This window comes from Adiantum capillus-veneris, chromosome 11 (assembly GCF_014529385.1).
Source record: "Adiantum capillus-veneris isolate H3 chromosome 11, ASM1452938v2, whole genome shotgun sequence".
In the NCBI taxonomy this organism is placed as follows: Eukaryota; Viridiplantae; Streptophyta; class Polypodiopsida; order Polypodiales; family Pteridaceae; genus Adiantum; species Adiantum capillus-veneris.
Genome location: NC_140941.1, coordinates 135,488,548 through 135,514,176, shown reverse-complemented (window position 1 = coordinate 135,514,176; position 25,629 = coordinate 135,488,548).

The following is a 25,629-nucleotide window of genomic DNA, read 5'->3' as shown; positions in this document are numbered from 1 at the left end:
ATCAATTAATTAAATCTCCTAAATTATCATTGGACCCCTTGGATGGCCAACCAATAGGCTTCAGGCACACCATGAGGGCAACATGAGGAGGAAGTTGACAAGTGTCCCATTTGCTTTCTTTGTACCAAGCATGCCTTGTGTGAGTGTGTGTGTTCTTTCTCATCCCCCCTCTTGTAGGGATCACCCCCTCCTTGTAGGGATTGAATCTTGAATTTTATACACATCAAGCCACTCAACCTTGGGCCTAGTTCTCACTACAAGCTTGTCCCTTAAGCCCCTCAATCTTGGGATGGGTTCTCACCTCTCAAGTACAGCCCTAACATCTCAAGCATGACAAGCATCTCAATCATCAAGCACCTCAAGCATCTCAAGAATCTCAGTCATCAGGCACCTCAAGCACCTTAAGCATGGGCCAGGTTCCCACCTCAAGCTCAACCCTAGCTTACCTAAGGTCAAAGGACTTTTACACTAATTATTGGCGGTCTTCAATGATGCTAACTCTAAGGTCTTATGCTCCATTGGTTAGCCTTGCTCTTTGATGGAGTGCACCTCAAGATCAGCCTTAGCTTACCTAAGGTCAAAGGACTTTTACACTAATTATTGGAGGTCTTCAATGAAGCTAATCCTAAGGTCTTATGCTCCATTGGTTAGCCATGCTCTTTGATAGACCATCTCTTATTTGGGTCCCTTTACCATTGGCCCCGTGTTGAGATAGATCTATAAGCACGTGTCTATATCTTAACCCTTGTTCTTGTTTATTCTCCCACATTAAATGATCAGTTTAATATGAGAAAATAATTTAGGTTGGTTAGATATTAGATTTTATGACAAGAGCTCAAGTTATGGAGCATGCGACCTTCTCGGATTATCAATCAGCGCTCTAGAGAGAAAGTTAAGGCCAGTTGAATGTTTGCTAGGGGTCAAATGTGGACCAATTTCCCCGCTTTGGAAAATGTGCCAACTGGGGTTTTTTAGGCTGTAGCTGGGTGTTCTTGAGTGTCATATGCACTATATGGGGTTAGTCAAAATCAAGGGCTTGTCATACAAGATCTCGAAGGCCACGGTATTGCAGTTGGCCTGGAGCTAATAGCAAAAGATGGCAATGTGGCACCAAATGACTTTTTTAGTTTTTGAAAGCTTTGGTTGGCAGGCTTGAGGAGATCAAATTGTATCAGGATTTTCACAAATGGTGTCCAAGGATTATGTCTATAAGCGTGGCTTGAAGGCTTGGAAGCTTGATCATCGAGGAAGAAATGGCAAGACCAAGAAGGAAGACCCAAAATAGGGTTCGCTTTGAAATTTTTTATGGAGTTGGGGGACACTTTGAAAGATAGGAGCCCCTAAGGCGTGCAATCAAGGGAGAACCGCCATGTGGTAGACCCATGAACCCACATGAACAATGAGCAGATGGGGAAGTAGGGTATTTGGGCCTTGGCATGACCCATTAGGGTATTGAGTTGAGGAGAGAGAGCTCAGTGGGAGCTCCCTAGCCATGGCGCACACTCACGGGCGCTGCCCGAGGCGGTAATGGTGTTGGTTTAGCACAACGCGACAGGCACTGTTGGTTAGTGGTGCATGTGGGAATCTAATGGTAGCGATGCTCGGGTAGTGATGGTACTGACGCGGCTCGTCTAGCTAGAGGCGGTGCTTATGGCATCAAAGGCCCGAAATTTCTTATTGAAGAGAAATGCTCTTTCTTGGGTTGTCAGACTACCGTGACAACAAAGAGGAGCTCAAGGAGGTGCTTCACATGTCGGTGGCTTGAAGGGCCTTGCCAAGCTATCATTAAACTATAATATATCCTAAAAGTGAACATATAAGGGGGTCAAAGAGAGCTCAATGAGTTGGAGGAGTCCAAGGACAAAAAAGAAACCCCACTTTTTGGTTTTTTTTTTTGAAATGTAAACACCCCCCCCCCCCCCCCCCCCCCCCCCAAATAAGATTTTTTTTGAAAAAAATTGAAGGGTTTTTTGCCTAGGAGTGTAAAAGAGAAAAGGAGAGTAGCTCTTCCCCTGTGTAACCATGGAGTCTGTGTAAGCTCGTGCAAGAAGAAGCTTGCCCATTTTATCCCTTCTTGGTGTTGTTTCCCACTACCGTTCCCCCTTCTACTTGTATTCTTTGCGTGTGTTGCACAGAGAGAGAGAGAGAGAGAGAGAGAGAGAGAGAGAGAGAGAGAGAGAGAGAGAGAGAGAGAGAGAGAGAGAGAGAGAGAGAGAGAGAGAGAGAGAGAGAGAGAGAGAGAGAGGTTTGTGGAAGTTTACAGTGTGGAATTGAAGTGTTGGAAATGTAACAGGTGTTGGAGCTTCCGTAAACCGTGTGTGTGCATACTGGTGTGGAAAACTGAGCGAGTATAGGTGAATTTTTGCGGATTTTCAAGATGAATTCCAATGGACTGGGGTATTGTGTTTACCTTGAGTTGTAGAGAGGCGCACATTTTGTGCTTTGGGTGTGTACCCACTTCCCCTTTTCCATCTTCTCGTACCCCCAGTGAGGAGCACGCTGATATCTCTCGTTGGTGCATAGAAAATAGGTTTTTACTTTGGTAAAGATGGCATCTCAAGGCTATGGTCTGATTTTCATAGGTGATGAGAGTCCTAATGAATGGATTGAAGATTTTGAGTTGTATATTCTATCACTATGGATGCCAAATGAGGATAGCAGGATGCAAAATTTTCCATTGATGCTGTGTGGCAAAGCAAAGGTTTGGTACAAAGTGTTGGAAGGTGAGCTGAGGATTGTTTTTCCTGCTCTACGGGTGCGGTTCTTGCATGACTTTTGTAAGTAAGATTCCCCAATTGAAATGGATGCCAAATTGAAGGTGCTAAAGCAAGATGTAGAAGAGGAGTTTGGTTTGTTTTTGGATCGCTTTGAAGCTTGTTGGGTAGAGTTAGCGGCAACCATGCAGTTGGACAATGGTTATTACTTTAAACTGGATAAATTAATGGTGTGCCTACATCCTAAAGTGAGGGAAAAGGTATATTTTGAAAGCCCAAAAAACTATAATGGAGCAGTAGCAATTGCAAAGGAAAAGAGTAGAAAAATCAAAAAGAAAATTGAGCAGGGAGTGTCAAGCTATGAAGCGGTGGTTCTTACTCAACCACAGGGTCCTAGGGATACTACTCATGAGAACCATGGGAACCAAGGTGTGCCAGTTGTGCCACAAAATTGGGTGCAAACTATGCAAGATTTGTCCAAACAAATGCAGAAATTGCGGCTAAGTGTGATGGATAGAGGGCAGCCAAGAGGGGCAAGGCCGCTGCCTAGAAAGTGCTACAATGCACTGAATAAGGGCATTATGTGCCAAATTTTCCTCACCTACCAAGGAAAAGAGGTGGTATCTACTCATTGTTTGGTAGAGGGAGAGGTCAAGCACAAGTGAATGGCCCGAGAGAGCAGGTGGTTGAGAATCCAGTGCAAGGTGAACATCGTTCGTGTAGATAAGCAGGATGTTGAAATTTTGGCCAACAAAAGTGCAAGAATGGAAAGAGAAACAAAAATTGAGTGAGAAACTAGAGCCCGTAGAGGAAAAGAGAAAGTGTATGAGGAGAGGGAGCAGCCAAAAACTAGCAAGAAGAGAAGGCGTCGCAATATTGAGTAAGCAGATGTTTATTAGCTAGGGCACAGCTACCCAAATATGATTTGGTAATTGCTACCCGAATGTGATTTGGTAATTGATGTGCAGAACCAAAAGGCTAACATAACTTTTGGTCACTTGTTGGCTTTGAATCCTAAGTTTTACCATATACATGGGGTAGTGATGTGTCTGAACACACTTAGGACCGCCGAGGCATTTTTTCCCTCTGTAGGAGGTTTTTCCCCTATGCGTTGTATATACGCCCATCACTCTAGGGCTATCTATCTTTCCATTGCACACTAAGTAATACACTCTCTATTGTGTGCCTTGAGCTTCCTTCCTCTTCTCCAAGCTATGTGTGTTTTCCTGCAACCCTAATTCCAACAATTGGTATCAGAGCAGGTTGCATCCTCCCGAGCTAAGTTGCCAGCAGCTCCAACACACGCCTGCTCACTTTCTTCAATTTTAGTGAGCTTTGGTGAGTGTTCATAGGTCAAATTTTTTTTTGGGATAGCTCATAGAGCTTAGTCTACTCAGATTTCTGATTTAGGCTCATTTTGGCCTCCATTTCCACTACAAGCAGCAGTACTGCACGTGCTTTTTTGTCATTTTGTGCAAAAATTTTGTCAGTGCCGTTTTTTGCATAACAAGTTCCTTACAGTCTTCTACAGTTTGTGCTATATAGCACGTATTGTTCCCGCTTTTTTTCTCCTATTTTCGAGCAGTTTTCACATCAAGTGCAACATTTACCATGGCTAACAACAACACAAATGTGTTCAAGATGCTTGCTGCTGCTGCTGAGGACAGATTGGATGAGGACAATTAGCCTATGTGGGCTTACATGATGCAGCATGTTCTTGTGTCAAAGGGTGTCTGGAATATTTTGCAAGGCATTGATGTACGTCCTAGTTTTGAGGATGTAGGCGATGTTGAGGATTTTGTAGGTCTTGCTGCAAGGATTGCTGCTGTTAGAGTTGTTTTTCCTATGATAGAACAAGCTCATTGGGATGTAAAGGATGTGTAGGCTCATTCATTGATTGTGTTGTCTGTGAAGTGCACCATTAATCCTCACATTTGCTCAGCAAAATCTACAAAACAGGCTTGGCATATTCTGGATGGTCTTTATGCAAGTCGCAATGAGGCAAAAATTTAATTGCTGCGTAAAGAACTGGAGTCGAATATTATGCATGAGGAAGAAGATATGGACACTTTCCTTGATGGTGTCAAGGATATCAATGAGCAAATTATTTCTGTAGGTGAAGTCATTTCAGACAGTTCCCTTGTGCAGACTATTCTTGATGCCTTGCCAGATTCTTACCAGATTCTTACCAAACATTTGCTAGTACTTGGAGACTTATGACCCAAGGAAATCCTGAAGTTGTCAAGTTTGATGCATTATGCACATTATTGTTGCAATTCTGATGCGTTGTGCAAAATGAAAATCATATGGTGTAACTCTATTGTTCATGAGGAAAATAGAAGGCAATTAGGAAAGTTCCTCCGTTCTAGAAAAAACAGGACTAAACAACGTGCAATTGAAAAGTCTTTTATTTCTTCTAAAAGAAAGGGTGGTAACAGCGATGCAGCCACTTCTTATGGTTCTTCTACGAGTGGAAAATTACCTATTCCTAGTGCTTTTGCTGGAATCAATTCGTCTGGAAATTCTGATGATAAGGTCAAAAAGAAGATGCATTGCCATTATTGTAAATCCAAACACGAAGAAAGAGATTGCAAAAAACAGCGAAGTCAGACCCCAGTTCAAAGACCAACATAGGGTCTAGTGACGACCCTGTATATATGAATGATGCTAAAGAGGATTCTGATTCAGGAGAAACCATGGAGACCAAAACGACCACTAAGATAGAAACGAACAAGGAAGATCTTCATGAGCCACAATGGCAGGGATCCAAGAAGAAGATAGGAACTTATCCAAACCCTACAGAGGAGATTGAGCGAGTCAAGCAATTAAGGAGTTTGGTAGAAGATACCCAAAGGGATCTAGAACCAGCACCTAGGCAGATCCAGATTATAGACACCGTGTTCCCTACGCAACAACAAACTCACCAAGTGCATAGACCCTTAGCACCTAGTGTCATCCAAGAAGAAAGTGACTTAAAGTCATGGGAAAGTGGGCGTACTCACTTCTTGATTAAAAAAAAAGTACAGAGGGACTACTTGATCCTATCGAAGAAATGGAGATTCCATCTTCCCCATGTCAAGGGACTGAAGTCCAAAAGGTGTCGTTAAACATTGCCAAATTGATGGATTTCATGTGTTCAGAAGCTAGAACCACCATCATGTCCAAACTATATAGAGACCGTGAGCTAGTCTCAGCTCTTCGAGCCTTCCTCAATGCAGAACTAAAGTTTGGGCTACCACAATTTTCACAGATGGATGGAGCTGGGGAGATGCCAATAGACAAGGAACACTTAGATCCACAACCCAACCTAGATGAGAACCTTGTTATAGAAATACTTGCTAACAAATTGGGACAATAATTTGAGGGTGATAAATCCAATGCGACCATACCAATCACTACTAAGGGATTAACTGTGAAGGGAATCCTTGATGGTGGCGCTGGGGTTAGCATTGTGACTAAAAATTGCTGGGAAACTATGGGAAGACCTCACCTTGCGACCACAACCATAGTAGTGAAGATGGCCAATGGGTCTATTGTTAAACCTATTGGGATGCTAGAAGATCTCAAGATCAAGGTCTTTGGACATAAAATAAGGATTACCTTTATTGTTATGGATTTCTCCAAACACACTATGGCATCGGAGATGATCTTAGGACATCCTTTCATGAGGGAAGCAAAAATCGTGCATGACTGGTTTAAAAACCATGTCTACTTGCAGTTCCAAGATTTTGTCATTCGAGTGGACCTTGTGACTGGTCGAGCACATCCCCTAGGAAACAGGTTTATAATTGATCATAGATTTGACACCACAGTTCACTCGGCCCCATTGCAGTATTGTTACACGTGTAAAGCGGACATTGATGTTGGGGAAGATTCTCCTTATATGGATGTACTACCTGGGATGGCTGAGTCGGACAATGTGGATTGGGTCCACCTAGTAGCAACCATAGACACTTGAGGAAACAAGGGAACAACCTGGGTAACACCTGAGGGGATGAAATGTCCATACCCTTAAATATGCTACAAGAAATGCATATAGCTTCTGTCAAGACTCATCCTCATATAACAAAGAAAACATACAAGTGCGTTCCTAAAGCTTCTTTAGCGATCATAGCTAGTGCTAAAAAACAGAAGCCTTGTAAGAAATGTCCCACTCGCCCCAAGAAATGTAAAGAAACGTTGCGTTGGATTCCTAAAAAACTATTGAAAGCCCAAGGCTACTATCAAGGAAATGATCAAATCTGGGTGCCAAAATGTAGATTGTGTTCTTACTTGTCACCTGACCCATGTGAGCCTAATCTCGTAGCTCCAAAATAAATCAACATCACGGAAAGAAAAACATCACAGAATGCTACACACCTGCTCTTGAGCTAGTTTGGGTACCAAAGAAAGAATGATTTGTTCCACCTAGCTCAGGAACAACGAAAGCAGATGAAGCTTCTTGCTCTTCGTGTAGTTCCTATACGGAAATAGAAGCTTCAACACAGCCTCCACCTACAATAGTGGATCTCCATAAAGCTACAAATGAATCCACACCTCCCAATTTTCAAGAATCAACTACTGAACCACTTCAAGTTTGATCCTGGGAGAGTACCTTACCACCCTTGCAACTCGACGAGGCACCTAAGGTAATAGAAAACTACTGGCAAAAATCCTCACCTATTACCAATTGGAACCATTAGGAAAATTTTGAACTCATTTTTGGGCCTTTTAAGAGTGCCACATCATCAAAGTTGTACAAAAGAAAGCAACCCGGTAGACCCCTCTAAATATTGCTTAGAACCCCATGATATGACCCATCATTGGAAAGTTCTTGAAAAATGGATTCTAAAGAGCCAAAGTCCGAAAAGTTTGGATGACTTCTATGAAAGTTATGCCATGTTTTTTCAATCAACCAAGTTTTGTTACCGTTACGGTAATCTAAAATCACCTTTTTCTAGATCTACGTGAAGGCAATGTCCGATACATGCATGCTATATATCAATAGATATCATTTGAAGAGTAGATTCTAAATATCCAATCTCCGACAAGTTTGGATCTTATTTGCAAAAAAAATTACCGATCCCCACTTTTTGAAAGCTATGCCACATCAACAATTCTTACAAGGCCCATTTTTGAGTCCAAACTTTTCCTAATGAATTGGTTTCAAAGGGTGACAAGCTCATTTCAAGCGGTATGATCTACCCAAGGAAGGGGGGAGTATTTGCTGACAGTCATCATTCACTCACTCCCCTCTCAACCTTCCTCCCTGACATCTCAATCTCCCAATCTTAGGGAATGTATATATATAGCCTTATACTCACAAAAAACAAAAATAATAAAGAGCAAGAGCAATTAGCAAACGAGTATGCACAATAAAAGTCAAAACATTGACCCAAACCTACACATTCACATCTGGTACACTGAAACAGAAACCTATGTCATCAAATACCTTTGATCCTCATCACTCGGGTGATGGAGGGTTGGTAGAATTAGTACAATAGGAGTGTTTTTGTTTTAGAGTTGAGTGATTAGTAAAGTTCCTTTTTCCCACTGATGTGCCTCCTAGAGGTATTCTTTGTGTTTCCTAGTGCGTACAAGAACGTGTTACTGTTGTTAGGATTTGGACCTTCATGGAATATTTCTCTCGACTTACTCTTAAAACCAAGTGCAATCATCAACACAAACAGGTGTTTCTTGTCCATTAACATTGCCCCTTATCTTTTTGCATCCATGTTTGTCTACTTTACTTGTGATTGGTAGCATAATATTTAGTGCCTTTGTTTAGTATCAAACATTAAATTCAATGTAATTTTTGTCATAATCACTTGTCTAGGTTTAAAAATCAAGCAGTCCAACTAAGCTAGTTTGACCAAGCTAGGTGTTAGAGATCTTCTCTTAATACCATGGGGAATGCCTTCCTGATAACCAATGGTTACTTAGGTTCTTAATCCGATTTAGGCAGCATTGTGTGAAATGTACTAGGGCTTTCTAGTGGGCTTAGTCCCTATTGACCTTTAGCTTAAGTATCATAATGGGAGTTTACTAGTGTGATGAGCCTGGGGAGGTGTAAGTGTTATATGACCCCCCAAAGTTACAAAATTAAAATGTTGAAAATGAACAAACAAAAAATCAAATTGCCACAATGTAAAATCTTAAGCTGGAAGAGAAATCTGATCATGATTTGGTACTTCACTCACATGTATCGCCTATGGTACTAGAGCCCTAGAGGTTCCCAGTGTGGGCGCTTTTCCTTGAAAAGCAAAAAACCCAAGGCATACAAAATAAGCACACACATCAAAATTGAATCACTCTGAAAAGACTTTGGGGGGTCAGAGAAAAGGTAATCAGTCAGACGATGATTTCATGAGAAATTCCTTTTATCGTAGCTTAACTACAAGGTCTTCTAGGTATAGCCTCTAGTCAGCCCTTGAACATGAAATACTTGGCTCTCACCGATTAAACAACTTAATTGACCAGAGAAAATAAAGAATCTTATCCATGGTATTAATAGTCAATCTTTAGTGCCTTTCGATCGTTAAATTAACGACCCCAGAGTTGTTTAATTTTTTACCATCGTCATCTTTGAGCTTACTAGTTTAGGCTTGTTGTGTGCTTGGAGCCATTTGTGGCTCGCACGCGGTGTATCGGCAAGTTCCTTGCATTGACATGTGCGACATACATGCACAGTGGCACAACTTTTTGAATGGGACTAGAATAAGGATATTTTTGCTAGCTAAGGAGATTATGATCCAATTTTGACAGTTTCTCAATTTTCGGTGTCACTTTTGCAAAGGTAACCAAAGGACATTTCTGCAATCTTCAACTCCTAAAAACCCAATTTCTAGTAGCAAACAATGTCCAAATGTCTTTCAAGCTATCTTTATGATAAGTCTACTAAGCTTGGGAACCAGAAAATGTCAAAAATGAACTCTCTGGCTAGTAGGAGATAATAAGCACGCTTATTATCTACTAAGTCAAAAATATACTATTTTGTATTTTTGACAATGCACACTGATTAATCATATCACCAAAGAGCTCTAAATTATTTTTCAACAAATTTGGATAATTATTGTAGAGATTTGACCAGTTTTAGTGATTTGCATACTCTGATACAAAATACCTATCAATCTCAATCAAAACTACTCCAAATCACTTGAAATTTGGCATATGCAATCTATTACTATCGTAGATCAAGATCCTTTCAAGAAAAGTTCAAAAAACTTGGTTTTAAGCAAGAGATAATAAGCCCGCCTACTATCTCTTGGCGTAATATAAAGATTTTTTGTCAAATTTCTTGTGATACACTAATTGTTGACACCATGAATAGCTCACTTGGCAAGTTTCATGAGCTTTGGAGCACTTGAAAAATCACGCTTATTATCTTGCCAAAAAAGCGCTTATTATCTTTTGGCCCAAAATGAATTTTTTTTCAAAGTGTCTTGACCCATATTAGTTACACACACTATGAATAGGTCACTTGGAGAGTTTCACAAGATTTGGAACAATTTTCAAGTGTTTAGCTCCCTTTCTATAACTATTGTTGGATTTCGGAGAAATTTGGCACAATCATCTCTCAATAGCTCTAAATGACAACAAATTTGATACATAAGCTCAATACACAATGATTTAACATGTGGTATGCTGAGTTGATTAAGATTTTGCAGTTTTAAAGACCACAATAATAAGCACACTTATTATCTCCATGCCCAAATTTGCAAGATTTTACAACTTTTGATGGTTTCCACTAGTCAAGGGTATATTCAATAAGGTTTGAATGAGGTTTTACAAATTTTGGACAAGTTTAGGTCAATCTCCTAGTAGTTTCCGAGTCTAGCAGTTTGGGATGCAACTCTAGTGGTCATGCAAGTCAAATGATGTCCAAATCACTTACTTCACACAAGCAGTCTATTACTACCCAAAATCTAATCCCCTTTGAGAAAAAAATCAAAATTTTTAATTTTTAGGGTAGGAGATAATAAGCCCGCTTCTCTCATGTCAAAATGAAGGAATTTTTTAAAGAAAATGGATGTTCACACTATAAACAAGTCACAAATCAAGTTTTATGGAGTTTGGTTTAGTTTCCAAGTTTCTAAGGCAAAATTTGTGTTTGTAGTGTTCTTCAGTGAAATCTAGGCCTAACTGACGACTTACATTAGTGATAGTGAACCACACACATAAGTGTCATAATGTGGGATGGAGCCGACTCCACTAGTGCATGGAGGCTACGAGAGGCTATCAGGTTCTTAAAAAACACACTTGATCCCTATCTTACTCAAAACACACACATGCTAACTACGACACTGTAAACAAATCTCATCAGCTCACCGAGGGACTTATGAGCTTTAAAAAAAAGGAGAGTACACAATGTTTTGTAGAACACTTATTATTCAAAGCTTCCAAAATCATTACAAAGTTGGTTTTTATATCTTAGCCATAGGGTTTTAAAATGTGCAATGTCCGGGTGCCTTGCCCTTAAGGGCTCCAAAACTTATTGTATATGTAGCTTAAGTGCACTAATTGACATATTCTTTACCGCTTGGAAGTCTCATTGAGCCCGTAACACCTTGCAATTATTACAATGGATTGAAATAAATGGGGAAATTAGAATAGATGGCCATTTTAGGAAACTTTGTAATTCCAATCTGCACTGCTTCTTTGTATTCATTCATGATGTGTAGTCGCATTCTTTAGTAGATTCTATTAACTGACATTGGCTCAATTAATATTATGTGATTTTGTGAACAAACTTGAAGTACCTTTCAACCAAAGCAATACAAAGATCAATTTTTTTTCTTTTTGATAGCCCCAAATGAGCAATTTTATCATGAACTTGTTTGCCCATGTCAACTTCTTTCATGATGCCACATGCCTTTAAGAGGCAAGCATAGGTAATTGCACAGCTAGAGAGAAATTGTGACTCTGCATTTGTTTGAAAATAGCACAATGCTTCCATTGTGCTTCTTGACCTACCCTTATTGGCATGTTTACTTGTTACTTTGTTGGCCCAGCTTTTTTTTTAAAAATGAGCCTTCCTCATCATCCATGTAACTTACCCTGTAGCCATTGGATTCAAAAGAGCTCTAAACGCTTGAGATTCTCTCACACACATAGCTTTTCAACCTAGATCTATGAACTAACCATGTCATAACCTCCCATATAATCTGCATAGTGCTTTTTAGGGCCTATTTAAGCTACCTACAAAGGGATTTTTAGAGTTTCTTGACACTCCAATGCTCATCACCCTCAATGCAATCTGCATTACATCCAATCTACCATCTACAACAATCTTCTGTGGCCATCACATACTTGCACGTACACTTGTCATCCACGTGCTATCTGCGATTGGTAATGTTAGTAATCACCTGTGATGCCAAAGCTCGTTTGTGTCTAATTTAGCAATCTACAAGCATTTTAATTGTTTTTTTATCCTCTTCAACTCACCCAACTACCCATCCCCTCCAAGCGCTACAGGCCTTTGGTGCTTCATGTACCCACCTTTCATAAGTCGTCGAGTTCTATTGCTGGATAACCCATGATGATGCATGAGCTTGCTACTACCTTGCAACCTTGTGGTCTACTCTACTAGATTACCTCGCCAAGATCCCAACAAATCATCTTACCTAGAAATATCTAAAGATAAGGTGTAAGGTCCCCAACCCGCCTATACCAAGATCGGGATGGGATCCTTGACAGGTCTCTAGGTCTGATAACAATCAAAGTCTCTAAACAAGAAAAATCCAAGGAATAGACCTTTACCAGTGAGACAATGGCTTGGGTCTATAGCCTTAGAAGAAGACCTAGTCCTATCTCGTAGAGCGGAAACGGGACAACGTATTAAAAGTCCAAAAAAAACTGTTACGGCCCTATAATTTCCACAATTGGGCTAAGGTATCCTCAACCAACACTTTTTCCCCCCTAATAGATGTGAGGGCACAGCCACCGCTGGTGGACTCCTCTTCCAAGTGAGGAAGTTTTCTAAACCAAACAGACATCTTTAAACTTAAGACAGGGCACTGTCAATCAAAACATTGTCCATAATAACCATGACCAGTACTCTTCTTGTCTCAAGATCACCTAAGGGTGAAAAAACGGCACCCATTCCTTATTCATAATCCGGAGTGGATGAACCCCCACCCAAGGTTCCGGGTGCCCATACACCAAACCAATTGCCCATACAACCGGGCGGCTCCCCTAGGATAAAAAACGGTATCCTAACTTATGTAGAAACATCAAGACGTGACACGGAGTAGAAACTCAACATTCATGGGGGTAGCCGACTTATTTGTGGCTAGAAAGCCAATCATTATCATCAATTTATACTAAGGAGTGGAGTCAGAGGTGTCTTGAGACAAGCCGTCTTAAGGATGATCAATCATATCTTTCCTAATTCAACCAGTTTTAACCCAAACAATTCTTTCCTACATTATAAACAAATGCACATTGGAAGTTACCTTTCGTTTTCATCTAGTTTATCCTTCCTAATCTTACGTATGCAATGCTAACTTAAAAATGAACTTTAAAAGATTTTAAGTGAACATAATTGAAATCCACCTTGGACTGCTCGTCCATGTGCTGTTGGGCGGGAGCCCGTAGACTTTTCTCCGTCGGCCTATGGCTAGGCCCAGTCTCATGGTCATTAGTGACTTTATTTCTTTTGTTGCTAACATCCTCTTCCTCGGTAAGAGGATTTTTCCTGGTTCTCTTTGGAGCCATGTCGGCTGCCTTATAAAAAGACTTAATCCATTAGAAGTTTAATTGAATAATCTTCTTTTTCCTTTTTTACCCAAAAATAAGGATTTTTGGAGTAAGTAGGTATCTTTAATAGTCAATTTGATGAGATATTCCTCCGGTAACTTATTTATGCTATAAGTAATTTTCCATAATTATCGTTTAATTTGGGAAGCCCTTTTTCTAGGTTTCTCCTTAGTCTATTTTCCATTTTAACCTTAGTAATTTATAAATTTCTATGGGCTAATGGATTACTCTCCCTAAATTGTAATTGAATATGTTCTATCTTTAGGAGTTTTCATAAATTTGATTTATAACCTTTCCCTCCTACACTTATGGTCTAAATTAGGTAAGATTTTACTGATAGTAACTTGTTATACCATCCATTTATGCCGAGGTAATTTTCCCAACCTTTAATAGTGATTTTGGACCTCAGGTATTTATTTGGTAATTAGATAAATTCATTTACTAATTTTCCTTAACTATTTTATACGCAAAATCGGTTACTTTTATTGAAGATAAATACCTAAACTATCTATCTGAGGTTTGGAGTATTTATCATGGATTTTCCAAGGTGTGTTCTACTTCTGATATTTATATCAAAGGTTTTTGGATTAATTTACTATATTCCCCTTTTTTATTTTTTCCTAGAAATAATATAATTTTATTGGGATAATTAGATAAACTAATTATCTGAGGGTAACATAATTATCATGAGTTCCCTAAGGTATAATTAACCTCTGATAAATAACTCAAGACATTTTGAGTCAATTTGATCATTCCCCCTTTTAATTTGTCCTAAAAATAGAGTAATTCTGCTAAAGTAACTAGGTAAATTAATTATCTGAGCTTCACAAAACTATGACGGGTTTCCTAACATATAATTAACCTCTGATAAATAACTCAAGTCATTTTGAATCAATTTGATTATTTTCCCCTTTAATTTTCTCTAAAAAATTGTGTAATTCTGCCTAATTAATTATGAAAATTACTTTAAAAATTATAAGATAATTTTACTAGTCTAATGATTGTCTATTGAAACTTTGATAATTAACTCAACTTAATCTAAGATTAATTAATATATTTCCCATTAATTTATGATTAATTTGGCTAATTTCAGCCCTAAGATGATAGGATAATTAATTAGCTTACATTTCCAAGCTTAATTACAACAATCAACAGAGAGTATTTAATTAAGATAGGATTTATAAGTATACATAGGCCTTATCTTTGATTTATTAACAAAATAGATTAATCTAACCTTGCTAATTAAGAAGGATTAGACTAATTATCGTTTAGGTTAATCGACCAGAGCTTAATCTCTAGTGATTTTTGTGTAGCGTTCTCTCTAGATGAGAGAGAGTGTGTCAAGGCTCCGAGTCTGTTTTAAATTGTGAAGCAAGGGTCATATTTATAGGTTTTTGGGAACTCACAGGCTGGAAAATGGCAGTATCTTGCATCCCAAGCAGCCCTGCAGGTCAAAAAATGCCCCCTGCTGCTAAATCTAGTCTGAGAAAGTTCATCATTACCCACACAGTCCCCCTCAGCTTCCAGAATCGATTTTTACTATTTTCACTGATTTTTAATGATGAAAATTAAAAATATCAGTAATTTCTAGAACCTTAGGATAAGAAATTCTTTATTGATAATAATTACTGAAACCATCCAATTTTACTTAACTAATTAAATTCCTAGTGTAATCTTCAGAGCCCGTAACTTTTCCAGATTTTATCGAAATTTTGTTCTGAAAATTTCTGGCCTGCGGTTGCTGTGCTTAAGATTCCAAAAATGCCAATATTTGCGACGGTCCGACAACTTTACATTTCTTTTTCAATAATCATATTAGTTTGATTAAGCTTTATACAATCTTTAAGGTTTCAAAAACTAGAAACCTTACATAAGGTAACATTAAAGTCTAAAACCATTGCTCGAAAAAATAACTAATATATTTGAAGCGGTGTTCTTTACTTTTAGAAAAATCATTTAGGATTGGTTCACACCTCCCCCTTACATTGGGACTTTAGATGTGATTCAGATCTCATTCTCACAACCATTCATCTTATTTTCTACATTGGGAGAAAAGTGCTTAAGGAGTTGCTTGTATGGAATGTCTACTCTTGGAACGTACTCATTGCAAGATATGCAAAACAAGAGAAGGGCAAGGTCGCAAGAAGTTGTGGGCACTTTTCAACAGATGAAAAGTGAGGATGTCTCTCCAACTGAAACCACCTATTCTTTGGTCTTGAAGGCTTTGCTTCCATCTTGAATCCATATGTCATATCTTGCAATATGCTGACATGAAGATGGAGTGACATGATTGACATGAGATAAGTATGCAAGATGAAGATATCATGACAAACATGATGAAGTTTGATATACAAGGGATTGTAGCCACAAGGATGCAGTGGACAAATGGCTTGCAAAGATCTGTGAAGAGAATAGAGTTGACATACATGTTGATCGAATCTCCACAAAGCATGACCCATTTTTCCAAGTGCCTTTGATTATAAATCTCATCCAAAAAAGTGTATCCATGTCAACTTCTTGCAGTATGGAACATGTTTTCAAAACAAAAGCGTGATGATTGGACTTGGAGAGAAGCAATGCCTTCACATTCGCTAAAACCAAATTAGAGCTTCTTGGCTGCCTATTTTTGATATATGCTATGAGAAGTGTAGTCCAAGATACATCATCTCGAGAAGAAATCCAATTAAGAACTTATCATGCTATCAAAATTTTAGGAGCTTATCCTTTCAAAAGTACACTACAGTTGCCATATACATCAAGAAAGCACTACCAAGCACAAAGTTGTCTTTTAATGACCCATGACTAACCATCCTATTGAGAATTTATTTAAAGAATTATGTAAACAATGCATATGACTCTGACTGTATGAAAAAGTTTCTTGATTGTACTTAAAGGACTAGAGACCTAGAATCATACTACCAATACTTCTTGACCGTAGTCATGTATGCTTCAACCAGGATAACTCAAGAGGTCAAGGTAGTGTGTTTTGTGTCCGACTTACACAACCGTTGAAGAGTAGAATTCAAAGCTTACGGCTTACAAAGTTTATGGATGATCCTAATGCAAATCAAAGATTCACCAAGCGCGGCATTTTAATAGTAGTGTCATGATGATTATGTTTACGTATGTCAATATCTTGCACAATGCCACATGTCTTCAACATGCAAGCATAGATGATCACTTATGGAGAGAAACTTTGGCTCTACATTTTCTAGAAACAATCCACTATACCATACACTCCAACAGATCGCATCCCAAACAAAAAGCTTATGAAAACATGCTTTCACCATGATTGACATACATGCCAATCATGGTGATTTCTAGAGTCTCAAACTAACAATTGAATCATGTTCATTTTATTGCTGAGATTAACCTCTTGTAGCATAATGACTCGTGCCTTCAAAATGCAAGCATGGGCATACTAAAAGGTTCATGCAAGCACTCTTGATCAAAGTTTGATGCAAACCAAAAGCTCTTTAGGTATTGTTGGGCTTTGATAAATACTTTTTATTGAAACATATTGACCAATACAAATTTTACATTTCAAAAATACCCTCACTTTAAATTCATTGATAACAACCTTACCCTTTTCCTATTGGGCATCTATATTCACTTTCAAAACTATTACACACATACATTCACCAATTTTAACACCTTTCATATTGTCACATGCCTTATTCAAGCTACAATTGTAGGATCAACCCTTATGTCGCATTTGCAAAAAAATAAAAAGACATTGGCTTTTAATGTTCTTCTCAAGCACTATCATTGTTGGGTATCTTACAGTCAAAAAATTTTCTTGGAAGGGATCATATTTTAAACTTGAAGCTTATTCATGTGATTGAAAAAGCATATCGGCACGCATGTCGACCAAAGCTTTACAAAGAAGTCCTCACATTGACCTTAGAAAATAGGCATCCCCAGAGAACATCCACAACCTAAAGCTCAACACTTGGACGACACTTAAACTTCGTCCTTCTCAAGTATCAACATGTACCTTGTTGGCTTTGTATAGATCTTATTATTAGCACGTGCATACATGATCCCATTTGGAGGCAGCGGCCCTCACTTTGACCAGTGCGAAAAAATTTAGTGTGATCCCACCTACAAATTTTTAAATTTACTTCTCAATTTCAAATTTGCAAGTGAGAAAACCTACAAAGTTTTGAGAAATATAGAGGAAAAACCTTAAATATAGTCAATTTCTCATATGTTGATTTTCCCAAGCTTTTGGTAAAAAAGATTTTCCGATCATTTCTTTAACCCAAGGAAGGGTTGTGCAAGAGAGACTAGAAGATTATATGTAAACTAATTACTACGTCCTTGTCAAGTATCTGCACGTATCCCCACTGCCTTAGAAATTAGTATAGGCCTAGTCGCATGACTCTATTTCACAATCATGCTACCCAATCAGTCGATCAAGGGGAAATACAATGATTGGGTAAAAAAGGTGGGGCAAGTTTTCAAAGGGAGCATTGTGAAAGAGAGGGAGTTCCATGAATGGGATGCCTGCTCTTATTTAGTGAGAATCTCACTTCTTTTGAGGCAGTGATTGCATACCTTGTAGCTTACAAAGCCCAAACATAAGGTGATGTGATTGCATTCTTTCTCCCTAAGCTACATATTGGTAATTGACTCAGAAGCTAGATAGGAAGCACATGTGACTAGGCTCGTAGTCCTTTTGAGTGCATAACTCAACTTCCCTACCAAAGTCTTATCTTTTGCGAGTTATGAAATGATGCATGGCTATAAACATCATTTGTAATTAGTAGTTAGTCTACTTGCAGAAGTCAGGGTGCAATGGAACTTTCAGATTGTAAATACCCCGGAGCGTCCACTAGGAAATATGTAAGATAGCACGTGCAAACAAAATAAGGGATTTATAGTTAGGTACATTTACAAAAAAATGTACTTGCATAAAGGGTTTTTTAATTGAGAAAGTGAAAATTTTCATACTTAAGAGCTAATTTTTTAACAAAAAAGCATACATAAGGGGTACATATAATACTTGAAATATACAAGTAAGGGATGATTTAAATATCTCTTGTTCGCATGTGCTATATGCAGTTTTTACATAGTGGACTCCACGGGGTAAATACCAAGCCATTTGACCCCTCAAACTTTATTTTTGGTTAACCTAAGGTAGCCTTAGTATATAAGATACCTAGGTCACTTTTGTAAATACACTTAATCATAATTGAAGTTTAGCGCTGACGTCTACTGTGTGTGAGAGGGAAAGAGAGTAAGTGTGATCTTCATCCTCACACTACGCCCAGCTCACTCATCGCATTGGAGATCTGACTGCACCATTGATGTAGGCTCGAGGAGAGCTACGTACGACAATTGCAAGCATTCCATACGAGACGAACCACACGTGTTGACATACCTATGAGCTATTTGTGGTCGTAAGTGTATCAAACAATGTCTATTTTCTATGTGCAAGTAGTCATTAGAATCATGGCGACATAAGCTAGCATAGGTACTCATAGATGTCAATTTTGCACATTCAAGAATTTTTCTCTGTCTTTATATGTGTTCTTTGTAGATGGGTTTAGAGCGAGGGTTTTAAGTGTACAGGCTTTGGGACACGTGTTTCCTAGTGAGGGGATGGTGTTCCTTAATTTTCAATGACTCTAGAATGATTTGATGGGTTTCCTTCCTTTGTGTGTATGTGGGTAGGTGGTGTAGTTGAGAGTAGTGAGATTCTAGAATGTGGTTTAGTTGGCCTTCAAGAGTGTTGTATGTATAGGATGGTCTCAACCTGACAAGCTAAAGAGATTTCCTCTGTGTGCCTTATGTTTCATTTGTGTCCTCAATTGACATTATCTTGATCTAGGTAGTGTTGGCTGCACTTTATAGGTGGTGTGGTTTTCTCCGTTCAACATTGGCGTCGTTGCCGGGGATACAAGGACTTAGGTAGGTATTCCTATTAACACTCATGTGATGGTTGCTTGATTTAGTTTTGGCTAAAGAAATCATTATTCTTAAGTCGATCCGGAAGAGGTTATTCGGAGATCAAGTGGATAGCCAAGAAGCATGTGTCTTATCGACGGTCTGCGACTAGGTAGATCTAGTTAGGATTTGTAGATTAGAGTAATTGTTGGTGGTTGAGTGATTTGTGAGGTGATAAAAATGTTTGCTAGTGCGTGTGTGGCCTTGAAGCGTTTTCTACTCATAGATGCAAAACCCCATATGATGTGTAGGAGTAGCTTTAGGTTAGTGATCTGATTTTGATTTATTCATTTCACTAATTTATTTGTTGAAGTGATCGTTTATGTTTAGAATCTTCGAAAAGTTTTCTTTTTTGGAAAAATGCTTTTGTTGACATTTTTGCGTGACTGATTGATGCTGAGCATATAAGAGGGCATGTGCAAGGGTTCTGTGAACAAAAACTGCAATTCTGTAAGCCTGGACATCATACACGTATAATGTCTCAAGGGGCATTTGGAGACCAACTTTGAAAAATATGACTCCACCAGTGTGTTCAAAAGGGGGGTTTTACCCTTAGTGCACATTGAAACTAAAGTTTTGACCAACTTTGGACACCCAAAAGACAAAAGATGGAGTGTCGAAAATGGGAAAAAGAGAAACTTGAGATTCTGAGCACATTTTTGCATGAAAATTGGTAGAAGCACTTAAAAACCAGTGCTAGAGACTTGGGGATGCCTGTGAATGAATTCTTTCCAAAAATTCATCAGCAGACATCATAAGCATATGATGTCTGAAGGGTGATTCTGAAAGCAAATTTGAACTTTTGACATTATATCCATCTTCTGCATGTTGTGAGCACACCCACCAAATTTCATTTCATTTGAACATATAGATTGAGAGTTAAGGGGAAGTTACTTTTTCAGGGGATTTCCTTGTCAAAAAGTGGTGATTTTGAGCAATTTTGACATCCAAAAATCTACTGTGATCACATATTCTTGTTGGATGCATCAAGGAGCACCTAGGGTAGAAATAGAAGTCCATTCTGAGCACCTGGACATTATACGCGTATAAGGATAGATCTGAGGTCAAAGTTTGGCACCCTTGTCATCTACAGCATGTAGGAAGCATATGGGCCAAATTTATTCCAATTTGAAGCAATTTTGAGCTTTCAAAGACCACAGTGATCATAACTTGCTTAAAAAGTGTCAAAATTTAGTTTTGAAACTTGCTGTGAGTTGTGAGTATAGAGAGGAACCTTTGGACTGAAATGTACTTTATTCTGACTAGCTAGACATTATACGCGTATAATGTCTAAATGACACTTTTAGAGACCAAAACTGAGATCTGAGCATACCAGGGTGTTAAGCACCACAAGACAAGCTCACATACCAAATTTTGTCAAAATCTGACCACATAGACATTATACGCGTATAATGTCTCATGCCAATATCTGAAAATCAAATTTCACTTTTGATCACATAGGAGGGTTGTATATGATGTTTTAAGTCTGTTCACAAAATTTCATGTCATTTTGAGCCAAAAGACATTATACGCGTATAATGTCTTAGTGGCCAGATCTAGGTCAAAACAAACATTGGGCATACCTCAGTGTCCTAGAGCATAAAAGAAGTCCCTAGCCAAAATTTCATTGAATTTGGAGCACATTTGAGCTTGCAAAGGCCAAAAGAAAAAAATTGGATAAGGTTCTGCTTGTAGTGACCATAACTTGCACAAAAAATGTCCAAATTGAATTCTGAAAGTTGCTGAGAGTTACTTGAGTCATAAGGAATCATTGGAATGAAAGTCACGTCATTCTTCCACAAAAGACATTATACACATATAATGTCTCAAGTGTCAAAAATAAATGTCAGAATCACAAAATAAGACTTGCAATGGGTAGAAGACATCAAGGGAAGTCTACAGTTTAAGTTTGGAGTAAATCTGAGTCAAAAGACATTATACTCATATAAAGTCTCTAGGCATAGGTTGAGTCAGAAAAAAACGTTTTGACTGTAACTTGAGCTTTCGGTATCGGATTAAAAAAAACGTCGTTTAAAGCTCAAAATACATTCGCAAGTTAGGGGTGTCCAAAAGTGAGAATTTTGAGAAAACGATCATGGTTTTGGACATAGTTTTGACTTTTCCCTAACCAAAGTACTTGAACAGTGGACTAAGTCTACTTACATCAAGCTAGAGCTCTTAGCTCTCAATGGATCTTCCAAACTTGCAATTCATAAAGACCAATCTTGCTGATAGATTTTGGATGAAAAATCACGAGAATGAAGGACTATATAGATACATTGACGACAGAGAGGTCAATCTTTATAGGTGCACAAAGCCATATTCAGTATGAAGATATCAAGGGACAGGATGAGGAAGACAATAAAGGTATCTTGAGAAGATTACATCAAGAAGGTCACACTAAAAGGGTTTGCAATGCAAAATGTAAAAACGGTTTCTACACCTTTGGTTGGTCACTTTAAACTAACCAAGGATATGTGTCCAAAGACACAAGAGGAGATAGCCTATCTGTCTAAAGTTCCATATGCTGTAGCAGTAGGTTCTCTTATGTATACTATGGTATGGACAAGGCCATACATTGCACATGAAGTGGGAGCTGTAAGTAGGTTCATAGACAACCCAGGTAAAGAGCACTATCAATCTATGAAGTGGATACTTAGGTATAAGACCTATTTAGGAATTTGGGGAAAGATGCACAATTTTGGGACAATTTTTGTTAGTTGAGAAGTTAGAGATTTCATCACGTCTTGAAACTAGGAGTGGAGAGATTTTAAGATAAAGAAATTTCATAGCTTGTTTGAAACTTAAAATTGAAAATGGATTTTGGATATTTCATGGATACACAATTTTAGAGACAATATCATTATGAAGAAGTTGTATCAACCAATATGAAGTAACTAGGCCAAGTATAGACTTCAATACATGTGACTTATACTAGTTTGAATGTAGCTATAAGTTGCTCATCATTCCTAAACTCTTCTTAGTTACTTGAAAGCGAGATCTATAGGTTCTTATTTCAATCCAACCAATGCTTAGATCTCTATGCTGTCCCAATCATCCCAACAACCAACCCAAGAACTATGATAAAGCGTGACCAACTTCATGAGCTTGTAGCAAGTACCTCGTACACATTTTGGAAAATAGTTCATTAGTGCATATCCCAGGGGATACCCATTACAAATGAAGAAAAGTTAAAGGGTGCTTGTGGGCCTAACAATGAAGCCAAGAAAGCAGATGGTGGATGGAGGAGCAACAAGTAGCTAACAATGAAGCCAAGCAAATAACACTACGTGAAGTGGAGGACTTGACGAGGGAGCCACATCGTGAGGAGGTGCATAGGGAGAGTTTTTTAAAGTGGCATATTCATACCCTCAATGGATTGGCTCTCAAATTGTGGTGGTGTATGTGAAAGACCTATGCCCGAATCAAAAAGTGAAAAGCTCAATTACTACCTATTGTTGTTCACTCAACCTTTTTAGAGGTGAAAAGAGCATAAAAAATGAGGTGGGATATTCATGACTAACAAAATAGTTGTGAAGATGAGCCAGTATGTGGAAATGATTCTATTAATTCCTTTATAAAAGCGAATCTTCAAGGATGCCTTGGGGAGTAAAAGATCAAAAGAAAACATAGATGGTAGGTGTTGGGCAAGGATGCTCGCTTACCAGCTTTGATTCTTGAATCCCCCATAATCTTTGATATCATGCCCGTCCTGTACATCTTCCTCTTCCTCATTATGCTCTTGTGAATCTTTAGGGATTCTTGAGTAAAAGATTGGAAGGCATTGTAGATGGCAGGTGTTGGGCAAGGACATGGGCTTCTTGGCTTTGAATCCCCTTAGAATCATCACTATCATGCTCGTCCTCTTCATCTTCCTCTTCCTCATTATGCTCTTCTAAATTGGGTGTAGTTTTCATAACATTCTGCAGACCATGAAGCCGACTAAGATCCACCGCTCCTTTTGATGTCAAGCCGCTAAGAAACCTTTACTATTTGCTAGCCTTCCCCTCTGCTCTTTGAATTGGGTGCATTTTCCATAACCTTGTCCAACCTGTAACATTTAATGGCCTAATAACTTTTGTGTAGCGGAAATCAGCATGAACATAGTGGGCATTTCATTAGAATAGCTTCCTAATGAGAATTACAAGAGTGCTTGGGTGGAGAGAGCAACAAAAAGCATAACACCTAATTAGATAGCATCGACAATACTTTCAAAAGAGAGAGAAATTAAGCTATTGACAACAGTTGAGGACCGGATTTGCATGGAGCCGGTCCCCCCTCCAAAAGGCTTTGTATTATAGTTTCTCCCATCAAGAGAGACATTGTACAATACAATTCTTTGTGTTCCTTCAAGACTAGCTAGTGCAATGAAGATGGAAGCTTCATACACTAAGCAAAACACTAAATCAAACACAACTTGAATTATCCCCGTTCTCAGACCCAAGACCTCACACACCTTCGAAGATGGTGAGAGCTAGCAGGGTATGAGAGTAGATTGAGAGGAAGAAGAAGTATCTTACGAGAAAGATGTACATCTCCTCACATTATCACTCATATTAGCATAGCTTAGCTTAGTAATTAGCTTGGTAGAGAAGATGAGCATGCATTGAAGCTTGGCTCTTGGTTGGATTTGCATCCACATGCCAAGAGAGTGTTGATGTAGGCTTCTATCTCACAAGCTTGGAGTAGGTGATGAGCTCTCCATTAAAGCTTGGGAGGAGATAGAGTATTCTTCCTTCACACATGGTCAAGTGTGAGTGTGTGTGTGTCAATGCCAAGCAAAAATCAGCCCTCCCTCTCTCTTGGGCGAGCCCTAGCTGCTAATTAGGTCTGGCTTTTGCCTCATTGGACCTCCCCAAGTCAAACCAATAGGAATTAAGCAGCATAAGTGATAGCCTTCTGACATGTGTCCCCCTTTCCCCTTTTGTGAGAGCTTTAGGTAATTAAATAATTAAAAAAAACTCTCATTGGACCCCTTTGTCTCCTGGCCAATAGAAATCAGGCAAGCCATGAGGCTTCTGAATGCTCATTGGACCCTTTGGGAGACTGCCCAATAGTCTTCTAGGAGACTTAATTCTCATTGGTTTCTTTTATTAAATGTTTTTAAATTAATTAAACTACATTTACTCTAGCTTAATTCTCATTGGTCCACTTCAAGGGTCTTCCAATAGGAATTGGGCACACCTTGTGGGCATCTGGCCTAGGGAGCTGACATGTGTCCCTCATTCCCTTTGTGTAAAGGGAGCCTGTGTGTGTGTGTGTGGCTTTCTCTCTCATCCCTACCTTTGGGGCTCGCCCCCTCCCATGTAGGGATGTGAAAAGACTTTTAGGGCACACACTAAGCATCCAATTTTCCCTAGGGTTGACCTTTGGACACAACCTTTGAATTTTGGAACCTGAGCATTTTGGAAGTCTTAATGGGCTGAACCTTAGGGTCTTTTTGGCCCATTGTTTCACATGGCTCTTTTGCAGATGGCCCCCCCTTTGGATCCCTATTTTCCCTCCTTTGGATCCCTACTGTGGCCAGTCTGCTAGCTTAACCAATATTCTAGCTTTTTCTCCCTTGGCACTTCCCCACATTAAATGATCAGTTTAATATGAGAAAATCATTTAGGAGAATTAGATATTGATTATTATGACATTACCTCTCTCTTGAAATCATAGTCGTCCTCGACTATGGTGTAGAGAAGATAAAGCATATGCATGAGTCCTTTTCTTAGGGTAGAGGATCCCTATGTTACCCTATGACATCATTCCATAATGGATGACTAGTCCATTTGGCGCTTGAGAGCCCGAGGCTGCCGCAAGCATGTCTGCACATTAGTCCTATCAATCTTCCATAGTAGAGTGACAAGCTCTACTTGGTGTTTGGGAGACGTTGTCTCCGCAAACTTGATCTAAGCATGCATACTACTTCATTTTTGTGCACAGAAAAAGAGAAAGAGAGTCTTATAAGACAAAAATTTTGTTCATTTTTAACATTTTGTACATTTGCTTACTCTTGGGAAGCATTGTAAGCATTGACAAGGTTTAGGTTATCCTTTAATTGTATGCCTTGCATCCATCTAGCATCTTCAAAAGGATAATTCTTAAACTTAATAAGATATCGTCGGATAGTCTTACCGCCTCTTAATACCTTGTCTTCATGTCAGAGAATGGACTCGGGCTGCAGCACCTCCTCGTGGTCCTCGATCTCCGATGGGTCTTCAATAGTTGGTTCTTGAGG